A 22,285-nucleotide genomic window follows, 5' to 3' on the forward strand; every position below is an offset into this window, starting at 1 on the left:
ACCCCTTTGCAGTCGTTTTTACACCTATGTACCCACACGTTTTGGTTTTTTTTTACTTTCCAACAGCAACAGAAAAACATTGAAGGCAAAATGTTTGTTCTGTTCATCCGGGAGAGCAACCAGCCAGAGTGGTGGAGGGTGAAGAAAGAAACCTTGTTACCAGGAGTGATCAGAGACCTGGACTGAACTGGCTGCTGTGAGTCTAATTCCCTGTTATTACAGGTACCTGCCTCATACAGCTTCATTTATAATTTAGTAAGCTATATCCTATGATTCCCTAACTTTACTGTGTTCCCAACTAGTTCTGAGTCCAGTACCAGAAAATATTTCACTTCTAGCACAAATTAATTCACAGCCAGAAAACAGCAGCTTGTTCCTGTGCTGGTGCTGTCCCGTGGCTTAAATAGTTTCTCTCCTTCCCTGCTCTCTCTTTCTCTGAGGTTTCAGCATTTCTTATGACGTGAAAGATCAGACTCCATCAGCCCTTTCCGGGTAGATGGGCTGTTTGCCACCCTGATCATCCCACCAGCTGTTGGTTGTGCTGGTTTCATTTGAGTTAGTCTTCTCTGGAAAAGGATGGCTGGCATTTCATGAGGAATTTTAAGTAAGGATGTGGGCTTTGCTCAAAGGGCTTAGTGCTTCCCCGTCCTTCCAGGAGATACCTGCTTCAAAATATCCTACAACCTCACTTGCCATTGGCATAGCTGGATCTTGGTGGCTCAGGACAAGAAATCCAGGTATTAGTAGAGAGGATTAAACAAAATGTCTTGACTTGTGACAAAGCTATTTGCATTCTGTGTCCAGAATCTTGGAGAAAAACTAAAGGCATCTGCTTAGCTGGAGGATGAGATTTCTGACTGTGTCATGATTTTCAGTAAAACTCACTCCCTGAATATGTTCAAGTCTTCAAAATATTCACTCCCCATCAGGGCAGCAATGACGAGCAGTCAGCCTTTCCTTGATTGTATTCAACCTGGGTTTCTTTACACTGCTCCTAAGCCACTAAATCTGATTAATGGCCAATTTTAGAAGCCAGTGGTGAAAGTCACGCCCCATTTCCACTTGGAGGAAGTTTCCCCACTGCCTTTAGTGGGGTCAGACTTGCAGGTGGAGCTCCCAGGCAGCAACGTGCTGGGAAATGCTGGCAGTGTGTGGAAGGGGTGTGTGTGAGTGTGAGTGTGTAACCGTCTAACAGGAGTGCTTGGTGTCTGAAATGCTTTTCTGCCAAATTTTCCTGGGGTTTTACCTTGCTCCCCTCTGTTTCTCTTAGATTAATAGATAGATGGCAGGGAAATATAAAATGGAATTACTGCAAGACATTTATTGAGGGATTCAGGAGAGAGCAGGGAATAAGGAAACTACATGGCAAATTTTTGTGGGGAGTGTAAAGGGCGTTCCCAACAGGCTGCATGAGGACTTGTTGCATTTGCTGTTCCTGGGTTTGTAAAAAGAAACCCTTCCCTCTGCACAGTCTTATAAAGAGTGCCCAGAGCTCCTGGTGCAGCCCCTGCCTCCATCACACATCCAACCCTCTTGCACATCTCTGTATCACACACAGATTGAATCACTGGCAGAAAATGCAAACCAGTAGAGCTCATGCTCAAATTTCCTATAATGATCCAAGAAAGCAGACTGACAACTGAAGAAAGACATTTGTAGGCTAAATGGATGATGAAAAGGAAACCCACAAATTGGAGAAAGATTTTTATTTTTTTTTTTAAGGCTAAATGGATGATAAAAAGGAAACTCACAAACTAGAGAAAGATTTTTTTTTTTTTAGGCTAAATGGATGATGAAAAGGAAACCCACAAACTGGAGAAAGGTATTTTTAGGCTAAATGGATGATAGAAAGGAAACCCACGAGTATTACAGTAAGAAAAGGGAGCACATTTGCATTGGCCTGTCACAAAGTAGAGCTAATTTCTGCTGCAATTTGTGGAAGTCTGGAAGTCAGGGGGAAATTCTGTGGTAACTTTATTTAATTTGAAAGTGATCTTTTCAAATTAACTGGAGGGAGCAACGAATAACTCCGCCATTAAAACAGAAGTGAAATTCTTCATTTACATGGTAAAAATTGGTGCTATCCTGTCTTTACTAGTGCTGATGCTTTTAGGACTAGATGAGACAAGCCATGAGTCTAACTAGCACTTGGACAAGCTTAGCATGGAACAGTTGATGATTTTGATAGACGGGAAAATATGGAAAAGAATTTTGTGGCAGAAGAACCGTAATTCAGTATTTTAGTGTAAAAGATTGGCAGTGACATAGTTAACCCCATCAGCATCAGTGTTGTCATGGCTTTGATTTCAAAGCAATAGACAGGAATAAAGTGTTCCCCTGATGGTGTTTGTTACGGGCTGTCAGCACACTCAGCTGACATTTCATTGCTTTCTGCGTGGTTTGTATTTGCAAGATTTCTCTGCCACCTACCCCTGCCCCTGGGCTGTATTGCACCAGTAAGGACCTTAAATTCAACAGAAAAGAAAGAAAGAAAATTAATGCAGCTATTACTACATATAAACATCTTAATAGGGGAGGAAAACTCTCTACCCTGCAATCATGAGGGCATTAGGAATGTAAATAGACAACTTTTCCCCTCTTGACACTGTATGTGGTAAACAAAGCAATTCTTTATGTTTATAATACTCATCCTTTCCTTTCTGCCTGATGGTAAAAGTGTGGCCACGTTTCAAGCAATGGGGCTGATATATTTTTAGCAGAAATCTTCTTTAACTAAGTCGTCAGAGTCAAATCAGCAGCTGACAAAATATAAGCATTATGAAACTGGGCCGGTGGTGTTATTTGTAAAATTGGATTTTTAACTGAATGGCAGGTTTTTTCAGCTATGAGGGACAGCAAAAAAAAGATATTTAAGAAATTATCTCACGCTCTTTGAGAGGAACTGCTATCCAAAATGTGCCTGAAAGGAGTTCAGGATTCTGTCTACACCTCCCCATTACTGCCAGTGGGTTTTCTCTAGGGCAAGGGAGCTTTAAAAATGGACAAAAAAACCCAAAAATAATAAGGCTGACCTTTCTGAGGGAGCTCAGAGTAACCCCCAGGGATGTCTTTGTGTTTTGCCAACCACCAGCCACGCTCTTGGCTCAGGCCTCACTTTCTGCCACACCCAGGGCAGCCCAGCCCTACCCCTGCCTCCGCTCTCCTCTGCTTTGTGCTCCAGTCTCCACTGGGAACTTGAACTGTGGAAGCAGGATTAAAAGCTGAAGAAAGTTCATGAACTTTGGAAAGCTTACTTCCTTTCAAGAAAAAAAAGAAATAGCTATGGCCATGTTATAAAAAGAAAGGAGCCTACTTAGTTTTTAACTACCCTGATTCTCTGTTTATACAGAGGTGATACACAGATAGACGTGTGAATACATAAAATGCTGGATAATATAAGGACACAGCGGAGTATCTCTTTTTAAATGCAGTTTATATAACAAAAAGGGCAGGGAACCCAGTTTTAAACCACTAAACCTTTTACAGATCTAAATTGTATTATTTCAGGGCTCTTGTATAGAGTCACAATAACAAAAAATCCTGCTGCTATTAAACGGCTCATCTCCCTGAAGTGAAGCTGGACCCATGACCAGTCCAGACACATTCCCGAAACCCTGCAGTGCTGCAAATGCTGCTCAGACAAGGGAGAGGATCTGGCTGCTCCCTTTACTGGGCACAACTGGGAGATGAAATGGGAAGATGCTAGTGTCATATCCACTGTTTAGATCAAAACCAATAAATTGGGAAGGACTGTTTAAGACCTATAGTTACAATGCACATACAGTTGTACAAGTCAAATATTGAAAGCATCTGACGGTTCTAGGCTAAGTAACAAATTGTCTTAGCCATAGGAATGCACAATAGCACCCTGTGGATATGCAAAACTTATTCACTCGTTTTCAAAGGCCACTGCTGCTTTCTGATTCACACCTACAGCTAACTCCTGGCTGCTATTCGTTTTCCAGGAATCAGTAACAAAGATTCAAGAGGCCAAGGGTACACATGCACATCGGCTTCTGCTGGTGCAGGGTATGAGAACTTCTCATTATTTTATTACAGGCTCACAAGGCTGATTTTGAAACCTCTCTGTCTTCTGAAGTCCATTTCAGCCTTCACAGGCTGATGAAAAAAGCCCCAGCACGCTCCTCCAGTGAAGATTACCCAGACTTGCTGGCGAGGATTTAGCCATCCTAATGCAAGAGCACAACTTCTATTCTTTTTTTTTCCTCCTTTCTTTTTTTGTTGACCAATCAATTCAACACCAGGCTGGATAGTGCCTCAAGGGCATCGCTTTCAACCACGTGATCGGCAGATTAACAGAGAGGCTGCAAAATCCTTTCCGCTCAAACTGTTTTAACAGAGGATCAAAATCTTTCTCTCTGCGTGGGGATTTTTATTTAGCTAGTTCTTTTTATTCAGTTTGCACATGTTTGTGAAGGAATTAAGGCCTGCAAGGACACGCAAGATGCTCTGGTTTGCTTTCTAACCTTTTCCTTTCAATTTGTGTTTGGGAGTAGAAAGTTTTCCAGTTCCTGGTGGGAATGTTGCCTCTTCCCTGGGTCTTACAGTTGCATTATTGGTTGAAACTCCTAACAGATTATGGCCCTGAAAGGATAGAACTTAAAACATTTTGCAAAAGCTTCCCCTTTTCCCTGCTGTGGTTCTTTTTCTTATTAAGGGAGATAGATGTATTGAACTAGGCTGATACAATCTGCAGGGGAAAGGTTTGGGAAAGACAGGAGCTGCGTGAGTCCTGCGGGGACACGGGAGGTTTACAGAGCTCTGCTGAACAATAAAACAAGAGATTAAATTTGATCACATGAATAAAATAAACAACAATTAACTGTTTCTTGGCCACAGCAGTCTGGCTCTTGGGAAACTGGTTTGCAAACTGCAGCATAGAGGTACATGGGGGTTCCTGCTGAAATCCTTTATATTTAATGCCCAAATCCCTGGGCTGTGCAGGTACAACTGCTGCTGATGGCAAAGTGTTGTAGCACAGGAGCATTTTTACTGGAGAAAACAGGACTCAAAAAAACCCCAAAACAGAGCAGAAAACCAGACGGCCTCATATCCATCTGAGGCACAAAAGCACACCTGGAGCTACAGAGACTGAGCATCACATGTGAAGGTTGGCCAAGAGGTTTCTTTGGCTCTGGCATAGGTTGAAACAAAATCAACCCACTCCCTCAGCTCCTGGACGATGAACCACAGCAGTGAGCTGGGACAAGGGCAATTCACATACCACTGACAGAAACAGCAAGAATAAACTCAGCAAAATAATTGAATTGCTGACATTTGAGTGCAAATCACAGCCTGGTCATGGACAGGTTGCAGAATTCAGCAAATAGAGGATTTTCCTAGAACTGTGCTTGGATATTCCCACAGTCTCGCTATCAATATCCTACAGCTCCAGATTTGAAGCTGGAGAGCTGAGGATGTGCTACACAGCTGAGGACAGAGGGATTTTGCCTCACTGCCTGGCAGTGAAAGCTCCGATTCCTTTTTTCGCTTAAATCCTTAAACCTTTTTCTGCCATTGCCGGGACCTACATGGGGTGACTTTGGGTCTTTAAGACCAGAGGCTTTATAAAAAGCCATGCCAAAATGAAGGAATAAATTATTCCTTGCGTGGATGAATAGTGACAGCCAATGTGATTCTTCCAAACATTGAAACGGTACTTGGTTTATATCAGAAAAACAGGATTTGCCTTCCAACCTCTCTACCTTCTTAAGACACACTCTGTATTCATTCACCTGAGCACAAATCCAGAGGATTTCTGGATTTCAGCTATCTGCTATCCCAGTCTTTTCATTGGAAGCACAGCTTGTCTCAAGGACAAGCGACCCTCGGCAGCACTGCCTCTGGAGCATTGCAGGGATGACTCACCCAGACTGGGAGCAAGAGGCACCAGTGCTTACAAATCTCAGCATGACAAGGGCCACAGGGCAGAGCCCAGGGTGAGACCGAGCTGGGGCTGTACAGCTCAGGACTGAGCAATCCTGGCCCTGCTCGGCCTCTGACGCAGAGGAATTGTCTGAGTAAGAGGGAGGGCAGCAGATGTCCTCCCAAAAGGTGTGTTCAGCACTGGTAGGTGGCTTCTGGAGATGTCCCCAACAGGGAGTTGGGAGTTGGAACGCTGTGAAGCTTGTGGGATCAGGCATTACAAAATACCCTACCCCACAAGGTGCTTTTACACCTCCAAGTGGCCAAGCAGTCAGGGTTCAAGGCTCGGTGTCCCAAGCACGTGGTGCACCCAAGGGTTTTGCTGGAGCTGTTCAGGGAACAGTAATTGTGTTTCTCCTCTAAGACCCACCAGCAGAGAGCCATCTTTTCACGTTTGGATAGAAGTCCTCTTGTCTTTCAATATCAGCCAAGATCCCTTTATTTTATCAGCTGTTTTAGTTTGGAGAGCTTCTCCCTTCACTTCTATGCCTCCTGCAAATGTATGTTTGAGGATTTTTAGAAATGGGAGCATTTTGAAGGCAAGAACAATAGTTGCTAATGAAGTCATTTGTTAGTAAAATTAGTTCCAATCAAGAATATTGACGTGCTTTACTATATATTTATAAATACAACTCCTATAAGTAAAGACAGCAGGATGGGGCATGAACTTCATTTGAATGTAATCCAATTTAAATCTAAAGCAATCGTTGTTTGCTTGTATATTTTATGTAATTTAAATTCCTGAAGAACCAGTGAGTCTTCATTCTTGACCTAAGAATAATGTGGGAACAATTCTGTGTCCGATATAGAATTTGTTTTCTGTAAGCAACGTTGCCCAGTTCAGATATTTCAGACTGATCTGCTTTCACCGTGCTGACACTTATTTTTCAGTAAGTGACTAAAAGAAGGGAGATGACTCCTTCCTTCACAAAACCCCAATGGCACATAGAGCAGAAGATCCATGTGGTGTGAGAGATCTTGTAGTGCAGCTGCTGCCTTCACACTTCACCCAAGGGTAAATTGAAAAGCACAGATTTAAATGAAGTTACCCTCTTAAGCTTTGAAAACACATCTAAAGAGCACATCTCCAGGACGTAGAGCCTGGATCCACCTGGTAGACTAAAAGCCCCTTCTTCAAGCAAATGAAAAAAAACAACCACCCACTGTTGAGGAAAAAGGGGAATATTTATGTCAGTTAAATCAGTTAATGGCTTAAGAGAGCTCTGTAACTGTACTTCAGCCCCTGTAAGCTTGGTGCCCTGTGACTGACAGCCAAACTGTTGTCCAAAATTCCTGGGGCTTAGCCCAGACACAACGAGCAATGGGCAAGGACAGGATGCACATCTGTGGCCTCAGCCCTCAGGCTCTCTGCTCTCCTCTCTCATGGGTGAAATACCGATGTGCTGGTGAAAGAGCTGCACTTCCAGGTGACCTTGAGCTGAAGAGAACAGGGGCAAGAGATTTATTTAAGGAGCCCGTGGGAGGGGCACGGTCTATTTTTAAAGAAAATTAATCCATTTTGTGCGTTTATTACACTTTGGGCCTGGGTGGCTGCCAGAGAAAAAGGAGCTCTCCCCTCCTCAGAGGGATCATTGCAAACCTGCCAGGAGCCCTCACGTTTTCTGCAGCACCTCCCTGGATTCTTCCGCTCCACAGCAGCCCAACAGCAGTGGGATGCTTTTCCCTCTTTCTCACTGCTCGCAGCTGGACCCATAAATCCTCATTTCCCGGGGTTTTGCCTCATTGCAACACCTCGCGGATCCTGCAAACCAGAGGGCACTGCAGTCTCTGCAGTGAGTGACTCTGCTGCCATCGCTGCTCCCAAGGGGGCAGTGAAGATGCTGAGAAGGAGGTTTCCTGGGTGTTAAATTCAGGCAGGAGCGAAGCAGGGAGGGTGTGCTGCAGTATCCATTTTAATATTTGATGCACTGAAGCCCTTTGCCTCAGGGATTTGCTGTCAGCTGCTGCTGCATTTGCAGTCTGCTGCAGGATCCAGAGCTGGAGCCCTGCGGATCCTGACCCGACCACAGGTACCAGGCGGTGGATACAGAGCAGGGTCAGGTTTGGCAGCCTCGGGTGGAGGGAGAAGTGCAGTTTTTGTGCCTTCCTTTTCCTCTACATTCCCCATTCCTCCCCATGAGGCTGTCTTGAATCCAGGTTAAGTAATGCAGAATAGCAGAGTCACGAAAAAGATTAATTAATTCCTCAGGTTTCATTAGACATTGAGGGTAATCACTGTCTGAAACTTCAGACAGGCCCTGGATGAACACGAGCAATCATCAATGCCCAGCAGACAGCTGGCAGCAGTCTGTGAAGCAAATTTAGCTTCAATCTGAATTGCAGGAACCCCAAAATACAGACCATGATTTAAAACTTTGCCCTGGCATATGGAAATAACTGTAGCTGAAGCTGAAACTGGCAAATGGGGAAAATTAATTTTAGATTAATTCTGTGCTTGAGAACAAAACACCAGCTTGCGAGGAAGGGCTCTGTATGGCTCTCTTTCTTCACTTCTGCAAAGCAGGGAAATGCCTTAGACTGGGTCAGCTAAACTAGGGCTGGGTTCATTGAGGGAAGGATTTAAAATCTGTGTCTTCTGAGGACTTGGCCTAAGAGCCTGGAAGAGGTCATTCTCTTTAATGAAACACTGTAAAAATCCTTCTCCCTGTCAGGCTGAGGTGAGAAAAAAACTCCTGCACAATTTTTCTCGGAGGTGTTAATCTCTCTTCTGCTGAAGCAATGAAAACTTATGAACCCAGTGTTAGCAAACTTTAGCTCATAAGGCTAATTTCACAGAAGCTCGTATTGACTACCTTGTCTAACTACAGATATTTATTCATAATGAAAAATCAATATTTATTCATATTTAACAATCATTCTTTGAAAGCAGAGCTTTCCCCTGCTTATGAATATCAAGTAATATCCCCCCTTGGTAAAAGAAATTTCTCTGCTACTGAAATGTGGCACTTTCTATGCTGCATCCCAATATGATTCCACTCAGTACAGACACCTGTCTCCATAATAACCTGTGCCATCTTCTTCTGAGGAATGTATAAAATTCCCTGAGATGGAAAACAGTAGACCATGAGTCCTCAGTTAGAAGTTGATTAATGTCAAGAGTGATCATCCACTGGGAAATTTCTCCCTTTTTTTTGTGTGTCTGAGCCAGGCTTTTCATGACAGAGGAATCCTAGTTCTTTGGCAAGCCTTGCTGCTTCAAACCTCCTCTGACTGAAAACAAGAACAAGAATTAAAAACTCTACCCCAAAGCTTAATGAGGCTGTTGTATTTCCAGGACATTTCAATAGACCTTAAGCTAAGCACTAATACAAGCTCACAAATAATACAGGCACCACAAATGCTACGTTTTATGGCATAGATATGGAAAATGGAATAGAACCCACACATCTTCACCTCGTTGTGTCTCAGCGCAACAATAAAATTCACATGAAAGCTCATTCCTAGAATTAATAAACACGTTGAACTGCAGTGCTGGGAGTGTTTGGTCAGGAGCAAATTAATGTCGTTGAGGCAGCGAAGCTTGACTAGGTAAGGCAAGTGCCACCTTTGGGCTGCTGAGAAGGCTCCTTCCTTCCACTGCTGATTAACATTTTCCCTTGGTTAGCAGAGGTGGCAAGATGTGAAGGTGGCCTGTCAGAACAGCCTCTTAAAATTGGGAACAGACAGCCCAAGAAGTCACCAATCTCAAAAATCCCAAACCAGTGTTGCGCTGCTTATCCCCATTTAAATGGAAATGTGAGGAGCTGTTAAGTACACTCTCCCCTTCCCCCTGCCTTTGAAGGAGAAGTTTGACCCCTGGGATCTACTGTCTCAGCTTTTTTGGACATGAAGACTGTAACCACCAAGGAGCAGCGTCAGTCACGCACCAGAGGTCTGTGGGCAAAGCCCCAGAGGATCGTGGCATGACCCACTGCTCGCAGAGACCCAGGAATGAGGGGTGGTACCTGTCCCCTGCCCCTCAGCGTTACCCACTCGAGGGTAAGGACCATCTCTAAACATGATCAGTTCAAAGGCAGTCACAGAATATGAGCCCTTCAGGTGTCCCCAAAATCGCCTCCCAGCAGATGCCTTGGCAATCTTCCCAGGCTGAGAGGTAGCTCAGACCAGGGACACTCAGGAATAGCAGTGCCCATCAACTTGTTTTCTTTGAAGACACTCCAAGGCCCATAAGCAGAAGAGGCACGGATTGTGGGGAAAGCCAGGGAATGGAGAACCATGTAAAGCTTTTCCAGCTGTTCTGGGCAATTTTGAGGAGCCTAAGACATGAGAAAGTGTCCAGAAGGTACCATAAAGGATCCATTGCATGTGTATGCTGTGATATAAGTAAGGACAACAGTATTAAAATATGATTTCTCCAGCCATTTATTGTTTTAAAAGAGATCCTTCTTTCTGAACCCTGGACAGCACCTGCTATTCCAAACAATATAAATTTCAAGGCCATATATTTTGTTTAATGCCACTTCCAGAAGAGACAGGAACCTGCGTTAGAGGCTGACAACCACAGCTTCCATATTATCCCAGACATCTGATGCATCATCTCCAGAAATGGCTGAGCCATGAGAAGCCCAAATTAGTCTTCATCTTCTTCATCTCATCCAAAAATGAGATGTAAACATTTCCCACTTCCACTACATTTCTGTCTGAGGCTGGAAAGGCTTTTTTAACATCTCCAGAGCACAAACAAAAAAACTTTGTCCCCTTCTCCCTCCAGTTGTGACTGTATGTCAGTGTTTCCTGGCTCTGAAGTCTATAATCAGTCTAAGTGCGTTAGGGGGGTTTGGACTAAACAATAGAACAAATGTCATTCATCAGTACAGACTCTTTGGCAGGAGCTGAACTAAACTCGTGCCAGACACAGAGACTGACACACGTAAGCAGAGAAACAATAAAAAGTTTCCCATTTCATTCGGAATGTGCAATATACTGATTTTATAAACTAACCAAATAATGATCAAAAAGCTTACTAAGAAGATTAAAACTCTTCATTTCTTACGTAAATGGAAGCTTTGCAGAATATGATGGAAAAAAAGGGTGCAAATATTTATTTCTAAAAATTACACTTATCCTTTTCAGAGCTTTGACAAAAATGATTCCTTTCCTTTCCTCTAGCAAATCCAAGGCCTGTTTTCACTGCCTGGGGATCTGACTACCTTGTCACACATTCTGTACAATCTGTAGTTAGCCAGCTACCAAATCAGATGCTACAGGTTATGTTGCTTCTGGAGGGAAGTACTGTTCTCTCAGGCATTGGAATAGGTAAAAAATGGATAACATTTCTCATTTAAAATACTGAATTTCCCCCAAATATTTTCCATTCTGAGCTTTCAGATTTTACCATATAATTGACATGTCCTCCTGTGAGAAATACTAAGTAGTTTAAGCAGTAATGAAGATATTTATACAGAGTGAGGTGATTGAATTTTGAAACAAATTAATTTCAACAGCATTGATTAAAATATTTCTATATTCCTTACTGGTCTGATTTATTAAACAAGCAGTTCATCCCTCATTGACCCACATTTCACAACTATACCAGGATATCATTCAACAGGACACCACAACAGCATAGATGAATAAACTTTACTGGTAGTTTACTCATGAATCTAATTAATCGCAAACAACAATAATTGTATTTACATTTTCACACATGCAAAACTGGCAATATTGGCTTTCACAGTGACAAGAAATATTTGAAACTCTTCTTTCAATTTATCTTTTTTATTGAGTACTAAAGAACCTCATCCTTTAAGAACCTGCTTCCTTAGTTCATTGTTTACCTCCCTAAGTATAATCCTTCACATGGCTTTACAATGTGCTTCCCATAAAAACGGCACTTGTCCTTTGCTTTTTCATGAGTTCTAGGCAGAAAACTTCAAGGGAAGTCAGAGATGTTTGCTTTAATGGCCAACTAAGCTGTCATCTGACCTAGAAATGGAACTCCTTGAATCACAAGCACAAGTGAGCGGCTTAATTTCCTCTGACATCTGCAGTTACATCTGGACATTCCCCTTTGGTCCATCTGTATTTGGCAGTCCTGCAGCGTGTTTCATTTGCTCAAATAATGCCAGATTGCTGCTGACCCCCACAAGTCCACATGCATTTGTCTTCTTTTCCTTTGAAGAGAGACAGGTCCTGGCAGTCCTGTTAATTTTTTTTAAATAGTCACATCTCTAACTCAGCTCAAAACAATCCACTCCCAGCTTGAGACGGACTTTTTATTTTTTGTGATCCCCTGCATCTTGTTTGCTATGTCCCTTCTCAGAGTGACCACAAGTTTGTGAAAATGAGCCTGTCACCCAACCACCAAAAACTTTTTACACCTCACTGGTTCAAAGCCAGTTTCGTGGCTCTTCCCCATATTCCAACATATGGCAGCACAGAAAGGGATTTTCTAAAATCCAGGTCGAATGTTCTTGTTCCAGCATTCCCAGGAACTTGCTTAGGATTTTTCCTGTATAATACCATATTAGCCTTCCTGAAGTAGCTATTTGTTCCCCTGTGTTACTCCTGGCAGGCCTGAACAGCCTGTCATCTTCCTTTAGGATGACTTTTAACAATGCTAAAGCATCTATGAGGAACGTTATAATCCAGACAAGCTAAATCACTGTCCCAGATATTCTTTTTTTCCTCAATGTGATTCTCTGCAGGCTGCATCTCTTGTGACTGCTGCTGTGACAGTTGCTATTTCTGCAGAGGTGAACATGGCAACTCAGCTGAGGAAACAGGAACAGCATATATCCAGCTGCAATTCTGGATTTTTAATAGCCTCAAAACAGTATTATTTTATGTGCCTCTGTTAAAGTTCCTGTTAAAAATCTTGTGGGCAAAATTACTTGGAACAAATGCTTGCCAAAACATCACTTTTTGAAATATTTAGTTAAGAATATTGATCAGCCTCCCTTGCACACTCAGTAAGGGAGCAGGAAGCCCTGGGTACAAAATGGACAGGTCAAGCCTTGAATATGTGCAATGAGCAGCCTGAAGATCTAGAAATTATTTTCTGAGAAAAGATTCATCAAATTATTTCAGATGAAGTCAAGAAAAAATCGAAATCTGTGATGAGCATTCCCAGAACGCGGAGAAATGACGGGGATTTCACTATATAATTGGTTTGCTGCAAATTGTTCTCTTTCTTCTTGAACTGCGTCATACCTTGAGAGGATCTCAGCCACGTGGCTGCTGAGGTGCTGATGAGCCACTTTTTCTCAGCCTTGCCTCTGTTTTGGACTTAAAAAACTGATTCAGTGGAGGTGAGTCAGTTCTGCTCTGCCGTGCTGGAGACAGGACCTGACCAAGTTCTCCTTTAGACACCCAGTGATTCATAGCAAAATCCCTATTATAGGAGCCCTGTTCAGGGTTTTATAGAATACACTACATTCCTGCCTGGTATAGTCCACAGGATGTTTGTATAGATGTGACTTTCTGCCGAGTTTTTCAGTGAGAATTAAATCACTGTTAACCCTGAGATTCAGGGAGGGGTTGTGCTCTTGGTTGTGTCATGCAAAGACCACAATTGCAGCCCTGTTTTCTTAGGGCACGAGAAGAATGGCATTCAATGCTTCCTGAGCCTCTCTTCTGCACTGTTTGCTCCACTTCCACAGTGCACTTCCCTCAGAAAGGAGAAGCAGCTCCATAGCATGTCCTCCTTGTAACACAGCTCTCCATTATTAAAGTGTTTGTACTCAAGACGGTTTTTTCTTGAATGGAGTTCCTGGTTACTGTGTCCAGAGAGTGAAAAAGTGCTCAACTGTGACCAAACAAACCTTCCTTTTCCACTGAAAAGTTTTGAGAAAGACCTATATTAAAGAATTGCTTTCTTAGTGTAAGAACTGCCACTTTTTCAGTAACAACACCCTTAACCCTGGAGTTTTCCTGGCAAAGCTCCCTGTTGCTCTGGAAGCTGACTCAGATAGTGCTGTCCCACCTCAACAGCCTGTGGGGGGTTGACCCTGGCTGGACACCAGGTGCTCACCAAAGCCACTCTGTCACTCCCCTCCTCAGCTGGAGAGGGGAGAGAAAATATAACAAAAGGCTTGTGGGTTGAGATAAGGACAGGAAGATCACACAGGAATTACTGTCACAGGCAAAACAGACCCAGCATGGGGAAAGTTATTTAATTTATTACCAATCAAATCAGAGTAGGATAATGATAAATAAAACCAAATCTTAAAACACCTTCCTCCTGCCCCTCCCTCCTCCCTGGGCCCAGCTGTACTCCCAAACCTCTACCTCCTCCCCCCAGCGGTGCAGAGGGACAGGGAATGAGGGCTGTGGTCAGTTTATCACATATTGACTGTGGCTCCTTCCCCCTCACACTCCTCCCTTGCTCCAGTGTGGGGTCCCTCTCCTGGGAGACAGTCCTCCATTAAATTCTCCAATTGGCTCCTTCCTACAGGCTGCAGTTGTTCAGGAGCTGCTCCAGCATGGAGTCAGTCCTTTAGGAACAGGCTGCTCCAGAGTGAGTCCCTTTCCACAGGGTCAGTCCTTCAGGAACAGGCTGCTCCAGTGCAGGTCCCCCACGGGATCACAAGTCCTGCCAGCAAGCCTGCTCCAGTGTGGGCTCCTCTCTCCATGGGTGCACAGCTCCTGCCAAGAGCCTGCTCCAGCACAGGCTTCCCACAGAGTCACAGCCTCCTTTGGGCATCCACCTACTCCAGCGTGGGGTCCTCCATGGGCTGCAGGTGGATCTCTCCTCCCCCACAGACCTGCATGGGTTGAAGGGGAACATCCTGCTTCACCATGGTCTGCACCACAGGCTATGGGGGAATCTCCAGCGCCTTGGTGTCTGCAGAGCTGTTCTTCTCACATATTCTCACTCCTCTCTCCAGCTGCAATTGCTGTGGCGCAGGAGTTTTTTCCTCTTCTTAAACCTGTTATCCCAGAGGCCCCGCCACTGCCACTCATGGCTCCATTTTGGAGCCGGCTGGTGCTGACTCCATTGAAGCCAGGGAATCTTCTGGCAGCTTCTCACAGAAGCCACCCCTATATCCCCCCAAATCCTTGCCATGCAAACCCAGTCCACAGCCACATTTCTCCCCTGCCCTGTGTGCCAGCTCAGGACACCAAGCTCTACAATATTTAATTGCAGCTTGTCCCGCTGGACAGCTTGTCCCAAACAAAGCAGTAAACTGGGAGACATGATCTTCAAAATGACTTTGTTCCTTTCCCTCCCTCACTCCAGCCCATAAAACCATTCATCTGAGCAACTGCTTACAAGCACGGCATTCACAAATCCCACCTCGCAGTGGGATCTCATCACTTCTGATGATGCCCTTTTTATAGTCTACCGCTTTCATTCACTCTCATGTCTTCAGCTGTGAGGCAGTAATTTAACCCCCCATCTGGCGCTATTAATTTGCACTGATAACTTCATGTCTCTTCTAAAACAGCCTTCTATTTCTAACACACTTGAAAAGAGTGCCTTTTTTAGGCTTTCTAGCAAAAAAAAAAAAAGGAAGAGGTCTGGGCTTTGCCTTGCGATATCACAAACACTGGTTTGCTTTTATTGTCAATGGAAGTGCTGCAGAGCAAGTGCACGTCTCAAATACCGCAGTGAGTGGACAGCAGTTGTTATCCTTTTGCTCAGCTATTTGCCTCCGAGACACTATAGAGGGACAGTTCTCACAAATACTGCCACCCTGGTGTCTGTGTGTGTCTGTGAGACTGAGATTGGGAGTTAGGGGGCACCTCTGCACCCTCTCTGCCTTGTGAAACACGAAGATTGAACAGAAGGCTGTGGCTGCTAAAGGGATGCAGACTGGACATCAGGGGTGAGACTGTTTTATAACCTAACACTTCAAGGCACCTTTAAAATGTCTCTATCAAAAACTTGAGTATTGATGTAAGTCTTTTGATGTAAGTCATTGGTGTGCTGATACGCAAAGAACAGCAAGAAAGAGAATTAATCAAAAAGTCCATCCTGTCCTTTCTCTTATTTTAGTCTACTGGGCTTTGTCTTTTTTTGTGTGTTTGGGTTTGTGGGTTTTTTTTCATTTCCCTAGTTATTTTATTCTCATTTTTATCCTCTTCTCCCCTCCTTCAGCTTTACTGGTTCAGTGGATCATTTTTTTGGTTAAGACAAAAGTAGCCCTTCTAAGCCCAGGATTTGGCCTACCGTGTTTTACAATACTGGAAAGCCTGGTTAAATTTTGAAAGGTCTCTGACTTCTCTACTACAGGAAATTCATTGTTTTGAGAAATAGATTCTGGCTGCGGGCATGAATGGAAGAGAGGTTGTCTGGAGAACAGCTGAGTGTACAACACATTTCTTGGAAATGTCACCACAAAACCAGACTAGACCCCAAACAGAAGGTAAAGAAACTGAAATCTGTAAACAGCTCTGGAGTCTCACATTGTGTGCTTGAACATCTGATCTCCAGCACCACAGAGTGTGTCCTGGCCATTGGACCAGGGTCTTATCTCTTCACCTGCCAGACTGGGGAATCTTTTAAAAGTTTTGTAAGTAATCTTCTGTGTGCAAGTGAAGGCTTTCTGGGGGCAAGGAAAGAAAGAAATATAATGGGATCCTGATTAGGAAAGAATGGGGTGCTTAAGAATACGAACTCTAAAGAGGAAAACAAATGTTACTCCATAAAGGAATAGGAGTAGCCATGGGAAAATCACAGTATGGCAGCAGGAGAGCTGCTCATCAATCTCAGTAGCAGTTTAATAACTTTGCAGATAAATAGTTGCATCCACAATAAAGATTTTATTGGATTTCACTGTTCAATTAAAAACCATATATTGTCATATTCTTCACTGTGGGCAATTTTTGAAATCAAAACTGGATAACTGTACTGCTGGAGAAGCAGTTAATATGGAGCAGCCCTGTAGCCTGTGGGATGTTCTGTTTTATAGGGTGTTCAGTTCACTGGTGGGTAACATCATCTGGCCTCTCACTCAGTGAACCAGTCAAAGGAGAGAGAAGCTCTGCAGCCCTTGTAGCTGAGGGTGCTTATGGAGCCAGGAGCTGGAGTTACCTCTTCACCTCCACCTGTGCTGTGTTCCTGTTTTCCTACTCTTTCCCTTCTGTCCCTTTGTGTTCTGGGTGGCCCATTCCCTGTAATGCCTTGTCTGTCCATACCAGCACACCAAGCCCCCTCTCCTGAATGGAGCTGAAAGGAATCTTTCTCCACATGTCCCTCCCTTGAGAAAGTGGTTTCCCTCAGAGCATCTGGAGAATATGATGAGAGTAGAGAGCTGAGGCTGGGTAAGTAGAGGTAGGACTGGGAGGAGACCCCAAACTCCAAGAACCAAGAAGGCAGCGTAGTTACTGAGGCCTCCAGAGGATGAGGGATGCTGCTTTGCTCTTCTGTCACATGCTACCATCTATCAGCCTGCTTAATACTGTAACCTTAAATGCCCTGGGCACTAATCTGGAAATTGGGGTACTACAGTAGATAACACCTTTTTTGTGACGTCTGCAGCTCTCTGGTGTTCTTATTTGTCAGCCTGTTAGAAGTGCACACCTGTTCTTGTTTACCAGGCTTACAAAACAATCTTCCGAGCCTGGAAGTTGCTTCAGGAGCAGCTATTTTGTACTATTTAGAGCAGTTAATTAAGAAAAAGGGAACTAGACGACACAATAGTTTGAAATAATAAAACCCCTTTGCTAATATTGAAAATCTAAAGCCTGCAGATGGCCCTACTGTTGCGTTACAAAGACAGTCTAGAGCATTTTCAATTCCACTTAGTGCATTCCTGGCGCCTCGAGGGTTTTTTCCAGTGTCTCTTGACGTGCTCATCTCTAAAATGAACTAAACCGACAGGGCTCCGCCACAGCAAAGAACCATCCAGGCCTTTATTTTTTTTTCCCCTCCTCTCTTTTTCTTTTGTTAAATAAGAAAACCTCTTAGGAAAAGAGGTTAGGAAAAGAGACTTATCAAGTCTAGTCTCCCGTGACCACCAACAGCTACGTCATATAATCCCCTCCGCGCATTCACCAAGCGCCATCTTAAAACCCTTTGCTGCCTTTGGCCTTCCTGCCTCTTGCTCCTGCCGTTGGTACAACAGAAGACATCTGTTTTCAGGAATTGCAAACCCCATATTCCAAGAACATGACAAAAAACCTGTAGGAAATCCTTCAAAAGGCCAGGCAAGCAGTACCTGTCTCTGTCCAGCTGAGCAAATAACACAAACCCTTCTCCGGGGAGAACAGCTGTTTGAAGTCGGGTGGTGAATTCCAATTTAATTGGGTTCCCACACCTTACTTTGTTTCTTGAGGGCTTTTCACACACCTGAGTGTCACTCACGTGAATACTCTCCAGAAAAGCAAATGTTTGGCTGAAATGCTCAAATACTCACAAAATGTACCCTGGCTGTATATTCAGCTGCTGTGTTACCAGTTCAGAACCGATGCTGTCGAAGGGAGAGAACTCAATCCCACTCTCCCCTGCAGCCCTAATGCAGCTCTGGTAAAAAGCACAGCTCTGGCAAACTCCTGGTCTTGTGTTATGCATGACCTAAAGTGTGAATGTTGCATCTACCTTCTGGTCTGAGATCCCTTTCTTCCATTATTATCATGAATGTAATACTAAAAATCTGGGTTTATATGGCACCTTCCAGCCAAGCCTTTTACTAATGTGAAGGGGATAATCATGTGTAGCACCCCCTCAAATGATAACTAAATGATAACCACCTTTGTTGGGAGGATGTTGCATTTTAGAGGTATTAATTTTTACATCACCGACCCCAGGCAGTGGAAAATGCTAAGCCCTAATACACATAAAAATATCTTTCCAAAGGTAGGAGATACTTATCCTACATCTGAAGCTGAGGAATGCAAACTAGAAGTTGTTTTAATCTCAGTTTCTTCTTCTGTGGATGGAGGTAATTGAGGCACTTGACAAAGGTAAATTTATGTAATGTGTGATACTTGCACACGAATGCAGATATTCTGGGTGCAGCCCCAGTGTTTTAATCACCAACCCACCACATCCGAGGTTCAGATGTTACTGAACTTCTCCAGTTCAATAAATTGCAAGAGCCTTTTACCGTTCTCTGCGAGAACAAATTATTCCTAAGAGATGTCTGTGCCTAATAACCAGAGAACAGAAATTTCTCTGCTAACAATGTCAGTGGCTGTCGGGGTCAGCCCTGAGCTCGGGGAGGTTTGTGTCCACGTGTGCACGGATGGTGCAGAGGCTCCAGGCAGGAGCAGCACTGGGCTGAATGAAACAGCAATTCCCTGGTGCCTGCAGGAATGCAAGCTTGGCTAAATCCCTTTGGGGTGAATGGTGAGGTGCCTGAGGATGTGAATGAGGACCAGACTGAACCAAAAAATACTACAGCAGGGAGGAGAAAGAAAACTTTCATTTGCATCTAAAGCATGGTGAAGCTAATTTTAGGATCTTTTATTTTAAAAGATGCTTAAATATGCATGGAAGGCTTCTGTTCCTGTTTAAAAAAAGAATCAATGAATGGTAACACTATTTTGACAGATCAGCTCTATTGAAGTATACTTTTGTTTCGTGAAATTTTTTAGAGTAGCTGGAGGAAATATATTTACCTCTGTAAGGCAGATCAAGGAACTGGCATCTGCACAGTTCCACTGGGAACTATAATTTCCAGGAGAGGTAAAAAGAACCAAAGGAAAGGTTGGTACATCTTCCAAATAACTGGTTTATACAAAAGGAAAAACAAAATTACTACTTCTGCTACAACTGTATTGCAATTCAGATCAGAATTCATCTCCTTTGGGTGGAGAGTAAATATAACAAATAAATACATCATGACAAACACCAGAGCTGTGAAGTGAACAGAGCCTTCAGATCCTCTTCACTTCAGTCTTCTAGTCTGTTTGACAGGCTAGTGACTGTGAAAGCCTTTGGAGATTTGCTGCCTGGGGTTTTCAGAGGAATGCTACTGAGAAAAGGTGGGAGATAGAAGTGATCAATGTAAAATTACAAATGTGCCCTACCAAGCACTCTGCAGTGCCTTGTATGAACATCTCGCTGATAACTGGTAGGTTTTGAGTAAAAAATAGCAAATCTTGCATTAATTGCGAAAGTCACCTACGTGGGGCATCCTTTTGTAATATCTAGGATATAAATTTGAGTTGTTAGCACTGACACAGGCTATGATAACTATAATTTCGCTCATGGATTCTACCAGTAAACTCTGGCACAATAACTTTGTTATACCAAAAGCACAAAGAACACTATAATTATAATGAAAACATGTAAGAGCAGTTCCCCTCTTTCTCTTTCAAAAACACGTACAGTGAGACTCGGCTTTGCTTTCTTTTATACTTCTACTCTACCAATACTATGCCTCAAACACTAAGAATATTGCCTTAAAAAACTTGATGGAAGAAGCATCATTTTCCTGTGTATTTATTGGAATGCAGGAAAACCTCACACGACAGCCCAGCTTGAAAGAAAAACGAATGTCTACTCTAAGAATTTCTGACTTTTTCTGAACTGAGGTGAAACTCAGCTGTATGCTGGGTTTTACACCACATAAAAAGTTCTGCTGGTGTTATGTACCAGCAGAGTGCAGCAGAACCCAACCTGAAGTAGAGGCACAACGTGCAGGATTCCTCCTCCGCTGCCTCATCACTGCTCAGTGTCACCATTTCTGAGGCAGAGTGACTGTGTGAGCCTCAGCTGTGAGGAGCTCTGACAATGGAACCAAGCTGGTGAAAAATAGGGTTGGGGGGGGGGAATGGCATTTCAAGTGACTTCTATTTTTAGAAGAGCTGCTCCTTCAGCAAATACACCCATTTCGGGTTTAAAACATGAATGGGGAGCCCCAGCTCGGGAGCTTATCTGCCTGTGGTGTAGCACAGCACTCAGTTATGCTAATCACACTAATTAACAAAGGGCCACAATAATAAGTTAAATCCCATTTAAAAAAAGTGAAATAGAGCATTGTTAGCTCTGAAAAAAAAAATTAAAAATCTATTCAATAGCCAAGCAGAGCACAGATTGGTCAGCAATAACTTTCAGCTTTCAAAGGCCAGGAACAGCCATGATTAATTACTTGGCATTTCCTTCTTCTCCTCCCTGTGCTTGTAGTAGAATTCAGCTTTTTCCAGTGAGGAAGATAAGATACCATATCTCTCATTATTAAAAGAAAAAGAAAGAAAGAAAATAAAAAAGTTACAATGCAATGACTGGATTCTCTTTAGAACTACTGAGTGCCAGTATATTTCAGAGGGAACATGTACACAGCACTTGTTTCCCTTTGAAAAACCTAAACTGCTCGATGTTCCATTGCAAGTCCACAGAATGATGTGCAGGGAAGTAAGTGTTTTCCTTGATTTGAACTGACTTTGGATTGAACTCCTTGGAATAATCAAAATCAGAAGTCGACAATCATCAGGGTCCCAATGCCTCAGTTTGTGTGCCTTTTATCCTGGTGGTCTTTAGCAGGAATCAAAAGAGGATTGTAGGTCAGCACGAAGATGAGGAAATAGCAAGTGAGCAAAATGAGAGATTTAAAGGCAAAGCTAAATTTCCTTCTAAAATAACAGGGCAAGTAGTTCAAACACTTCCCCTAGGCCATTCAATTCCACTTCTGAGTCTCACAGTGTCAGCCATGGGGCCATCACAAAAGCAGGAAGAAATATTTTGAGCCTATGAAGTTGACTTGCCTTTGTGCTCGGTGGAAAGGAAAGTCCTAGAAAATTTAGTGGGATGTGGGACAGCATATTGAAAACTGTGATCTGATGAGAGGCAGATTTTGCTGGTGGGAGTGTGTGTATCTAAGCATTTGTGGAGGGAGTAACAAGGGGGTGACAGACTAGAACTAGGAATATCACTTGTGTGTTTTAGAGAACTGCTGGTTGCAATATGATGCAGCAAGCTAAATCTGCAAGGTCAGTAGGCAAGAAAGCCAGAGTTAAAGATATCACTGAAGGCTCAAAAATAATGAGCTAAAAAATAATAAACTATTCTTTGACAACTTATGGCCTCAACAAACTGTATCCAGCACTCCCAGGAGTAAATATATGAGCCCTGGTGCCCGCTCCAAAGTCCAGCTTCCTAGAGGTAATCCTGATCTACCCGAGATCTGCATCCTGCTGCAGCTCTCAAGCAAAGCATTATTCTTGTCTCTGTTGGACGCTCTAAAACGGTTGAACAAGTCTCTTGTTACAGCTTGCCTGGCACTGGCCCAGCCCAGAGGTGACTGCATTGGTAGTAGGGCATGAAAGTCCACAGACAGAAAAATGCGCTCTGCCCAGGGAAAGCTGCAAAGTCAGTCTGCATCTGTTGTAGTTGTACCCAGCTTAGAACTCCAGAAATCTCTGAAATGAGTGTGTGTGTGTGTATAAATATGTGCAGGTGAAAGTACCATCCTTATATCATAAAGAGTTA

General features: G+C 43.4%; 2 protein-coding genes across 3 annotated transcripts in view; one reads left to right on the forward strand and one right to left on the reverse strand.

Annotated features, from left to right (window-relative positions):
• PAK5 (p21 (RAC1) activated kinase 5) overlaps positions 1–22,285 on the forward strand; it is a 313,912-nt gene that overhangs the window by 60,412 nt on the left and 231,215 nt on the right. Inside the window, exon 2 of the mRNA XM_027693383.1 lies at positions 67–196. The gene's annotated coding sequence lies outside the window, so the exon portion shown is untranslated. The remainder of the gene's footprint in view (positions 1–66; positions 197–22,285) is intronic.
• The window catches only part of SNAP25 (synaptosome associated protein 25), a 60,564-nt gene that overhangs the window by 35,461 nt on the left and 2,818 nt on the right, over positions 1–22,285 (reverse strand). The gene's annotated exons all lie outside the window — the stretch shown is intronic.

This window comes from Neopelma chrysocephalum, unplaced genomic scaffold, assembly GCF_003984885.1.
Source record: "Neopelma chrysocephalum unplaced genomic scaffold, ASM398488v2 Primary Assembly neopelma1_91, whole genome shotgun sequence".
Taxonomy (NCBI): Eukaryota; Metazoa; Chordata; class Aves; order Passeriformes; family Pipridae; genus Neopelma; species Neopelma chrysocephalum.